The sequence below is a fragment of the Microtus pennsylvanicus genome, chromosome 2 (genome assembly GCF_037038515.1).
Source record: "Microtus pennsylvanicus isolate mMicPen1 chromosome 2, mMicPen1.hap1, whole genome shotgun sequence".
Taxonomy (NCBI): Eukaryota; Metazoa; Chordata; class Mammalia; order Rodentia; family Cricetidae; genus Microtus; species Microtus pennsylvanicus.
The window spans coordinates 90709607-90714447 of NC_134580.1; the positions used below are offsets into that span (position 1 = coordinate 90709607).

Below are 4841 nucleotides of genomic sequence, written 5' to 3' on the forward strand. Positions count from 1 at the left end.
CAAAATCATCTCAATTCATAAGAAACTGTGGTCAAAGGGATCTAAAAATGGCCTTTTTGTCATCCGGGTAGAATATCCTGGACAAGAGGAAATGGAAAATATTCACTTAATATCAAGCAACAACAGAGAAGAAACAGGTCTAGAGGTGGGGACGCTCTAGCAATAGCTTTGAAAATTATGCCACCATGTGGAAATCAGCTGGCCCATCTAAGAGGAAGCAAGCATGCATGTGACAAAGAGTATTTTGCTGTGCATAATTTTAATTTAATAATTGCTTCCATCGCTACAGGCTTTCTTTCTCAAACACTAACTCTTGCCTAAGTCAACTGTTCTCATTTTCGTTTTTCCCTCAGGAAATACGAATGCTGACTCTGACATCCGAAGCAATGTTTGGGATGAACCACTCTGTAGTGTCCGAGTTTGTGTTCCTCGGGATGACCAATGTATGGGAGATTCAACTTTTTCTTTTCGTCTTCACCTTCTTGTTCTACCTGGCGAGCATGTTCGGCAACCTTGTCATTGTGCTCACTGTAACCTTGGATGCCCATCTAAAGTCCCCCCCTGTACTTTCTCTTGGCTAATCTCTCGGTCATTGACATGATATTCTGCTCAATTACAGCTCCCAAGATGATCTGTGACATTTTCAAGAACCACAAAACCATCTCCTTCTGGGGCTGTATCACTCAGATTTTCTTCAGTCATGCAGTTGGGGGCACTGAGATGGTGCTGCTCATAGCCATGGCTTTTGACAGGTATGTGGCCATATGTAAGCCTCTGCACTACCTGATCATCATGAGCCCACGAGTGTGTCTGTTCTTTTTAGTCACTTCCTGGGTCATTGGCCTCACTCACTCAGTGGTACAATTGGTGTTTGTGGTAGGCTTGCCTTTCTGTGGTCCTGATACACTGGACAGTTTTTATTGTGACCTCCCCCGACTCCTGCGACTTGCCTGCATGAACACTCAAGAGCTTGAGCTCATGGTAACTGTCAATAGTGGCCTCATTTCTGTGGGCTCCTTTCTCTTACTGGTGATTTCCTACATTTTCATTCTGTTCACTGTTTGGAAACATTCTGCTGGCGGATTGTCTAAGGCCCTCTCAACTCTTTCAGCCAATGTCACTGTGGTCATCTTATTCTTTGGGCCACTGATGTTTTTCTATACGTGGCCTTCACCAACCTCACACCTGGATAAATATCTTGCTATTTTTGATGCGTTTATCACTCCCTTTTTGAACCCAGTCATCTATACATTCAGGAACAAAGACATGAAAGTGGCAATGGGGAGAGTGTGGGGCTATCTTAGGCACTACAGGAAAATGTCATAAAAGGTTTGCAGGAAAGGTCCCATGAAATGTCAGGGGCATCCCTAAGATTTGTACAATGTGTGCACCATTCCTAGCAATATCATACATCGTGATGAGCCAGGGGTTCAACACCTAGATTATATGCTCTCACTGATGAAAATGCAATAACTTGAGGTTGACACCAGGAAGAACTGCTACCTGAAAGAAAACGTCAAGATGGGCTACCACTTTGAACTTCTAGCATCTTCTTAGTTAGCATCGAAAATAAGCTCCTGACACAGAAAGATCAAAAGCTAAAACTTACCTGTTTTTACCAAAATTTATTCTAGTCATGCACTAAGGTTTCAGGAGTGCTTGAAGAAAATAGTACCATTGGTATAGGTTGAGCAAGTGATACATTTAAAAACTGAACTACAGATCCCACTAGAAGAGGGTCACATAGCTGGGCGGTGGTGGCGCATGCCTTTAATCCCAGCACTCGGGAGGCAGAGGCAGCTGGATCTCTGTGAGGTCAAGGCCAGCCTGGTCTACAAGAGCTAGTTCCAGGACAGGAACCAAAAAAGCTACGGAGAAACCCTGTCTCGAAAATCAAAAGAAGAAGAAGAAAAAGAAGGAGGAGGAGGAGGAGGAGGAGGAGGAGGAGGAGGAGGAGGAGGAGGAGGAAGAGGGTCACATAGAAGAAATTATCATAAAACATGAGTTCATCAGCACAGGAACAAACTAGACCCTCTGAATGTGGGTGACAGTTGTATGAGTGGGGCAGACTGCGAGGCCACTGGCCGTGGCACTAGGATTTATCCCTACTGCTTGTACTGGCTTTTGGGGAATCCATTCTCTTTGGATAGATACCTTGCTCAGCCTAGATATAGTAGGGAGGGCCTTGGACCTTCTCCTAGGCAATGGGCCTTACCCTCTCTGAGGAGTGGAGGGGGAAGGAGGGAGAGGGAATGGGAGAAGGGGAGGGAGTAGGAACTGGGATTGGTATGTAAAATGAGAAAAGGTATTTTGTTTTCTTTTTTAAAAAAATAAAATAACTCACAACAAAAAATATGAGTTCATTTCAAAGCCTAGCCTAATGGTATATGTGGTGAGCAAGAAATTTACTACACTCAACTGTTATTTTTGACGACTCCTTTAAATCATTATTTGCTGTTTGGTAAAATTTGTTTCAGAATTGGAAGGGAAACTACTTATAAAATGAGAGTTGATTCCTTTTTTTCCCCCAAGGGCTAATAAATCCCTTGACACAATCAGCACTGGTGTGGAGGAGTGTTTGTTGGTGGGAGTCTGTGTGTGTCCTGAGGTGTGTTTAGACCTGCTCCTATGGGATTTCATGAAGTTACGTGAGATCTTACTAAATGTCCACTAGGGGGCAGTCACTGACAGCAGGGAAGCGCTTTTTACAATCAGGACTACTTCAGAGTGGGAGAGACAGCTAATGTACATACTGAATATGTTCAGGTTATGAAATAGATGTATATTTATTTTAACTCATATCTTGATTAATGTATTTTAAACCTTGCCATACATTAAGACAGCTTTATGCTTAAATACTATAGAATAATGAATAAAATTTTCTTATAAAACTAAACTATAAATAAATGTAATTATTTTCTTGGAATGAGAGACATATCTCAGTGGTATAACTTTCCCAGCATGTAGGAGGTCCTGGATTTTGTTCCTAACACCACAAGAGAAAAATTAAAAAGCCTTACTTTGAGATCTTGCTAGAGCTATGAAATGTATTTATAAAATAGACATCTTTATAATTTATTAATCCTTATATTTAAATTTAAGCATGCCTCTTTGTTACTAGTTTTGGCAAAAATATTATTGAGATTTTCTTCATATTTTCCTAATTCTTTTTAGCATAATTACATAATTTGCAACCAGAACATTGTATTAAAAGGAAAATCCATAGAGTATAGTGGCCCACGTGTGTAATCTTGGAAACTGGGGTGGGGGCTGAGGCATGAGGATTGCTGTGAGTCTGCAGCCCATCTACACTATAGACAGTACAAGTTCAGACCAGACATGGTGGTGTACATCTTTAATCCCAGCACTTGGGAAGCAGAAGCAGACAGATATCTTTTTAAGCCAGGAACCATAACAGCATTCAGTCACTGAACATTGTATAAAAAAATAACATACAGAATGTAGTAACGATGGCAATCACTATCCAAGGATGAATTAACTGCTCCTCGTTATTTTCAGAATCTTCGGAGCCAGGGTTTCATAGAAAGAATTGACAACCCTAAAAAACAGAGTCCTTCAGAAGGCATTTCACAGCTCATCTTTTCCCAAAAAATTAAGTGGAGAACAGCAGAGGGAGGTATTCACCTTGATATCAGACATACACAGGCACGCGTGCACATGCACACACAGATATGTGCATACACACACACAATAAGAAATAAAAATAAACAATATAAGGATCACCTAACCATTTTAGTCACAGAGAGTAGACCCGTTTTCCATGCCTAGCTCTCCGTGACTATTTATTGATATAACCTCAGCCTTAATTGAGTTATACAAACAAAGGCATCTAAGAATTTAAGGAGTGGCAAGTTGGGAAGTAGAGAGTCATGTTTCCTAAATTCAACACAGGAAAATTTGCTGCAGAATGGAAACATGTTCAAATAAAGTCATTTATTTTTGTCTTCTGTACACAGTCACTCCCACTACATTCTGGAGTGTTTTGCTGGTGTGTCTTGGGTGGCTGTGTTTTATTTATTTATTTTATTGTGCTATACATTTTTACCCACTCCCTCCTTCCCCCTCCCTTTCTACCCTCTCTGATGACTCCCACACTCCAAATTTATCCAGAAGATCTTGTATTTTTCTCCTTCCTATTTAGATCCCTGTATGTCTCTATTATGGTTCTCTTCATTGTCTAGTTTTTTTGGGGGTTGTGAACTATAGACTGGTTTTTCTTTGCTTTATATCTAAAAGCCACTTATGTGTGAATACATATTATATTTGTCTTCCTGGGTCTGGGTTACCTCACTCAATATGTTTTTTTCCTAGATCCATTCATTTGCCTGAAATTTTCAAGATGTCATCATTTTTGACTGCTGTGTAGTACTCCATTGTGTAAATTACCAAATTTTCTTTATCCATTCTTCGGTGGAGAAACATTTAGGGTTGCTGAGTTTTATAGTTATATCATTAACAAGAGAAGAGTTTTTATTTTGAATAATTGCTGGTTTTATATAGTATTAATTACGTTGCAATCCTAATAACATCAAACTTCTACTATACTTTTCTTTTTTTTGGCTACTATCCCATTCATAATGATACATTTTTTTAAACATATGAACTATTTTCCTCACCAATACCATCCATTTCCTCACCACTGCTCCTCAGCACCAATTACAATGAGATAATTAGGACTTCTTTCTCCACCCTCTCCCACTGGAAACAAACCATTCGATTATTTTTATCTTTCTGGAAATGCTCCTGGCTTTATTTATTGTGACACATGAACCTACCCTCCTGGTTTTCCCATTGTGTTTTCCACCTCATCACCTTCTGTG

General features: G+C 40.0%; 1 pseudogene; it reads left to right on the forward strand.

Moving 5' to 3' along the window:
- Positions 1-362: 362 nt before the first annotated feature.
- LOC142845019 (olfactory receptor 4F15-like) lies at positions 363-1326 on the forward strand (annotated as a pseudogene).
- The last annotated feature ends 3515 nt before the right edge of the window (positions 1327-4841 follow it).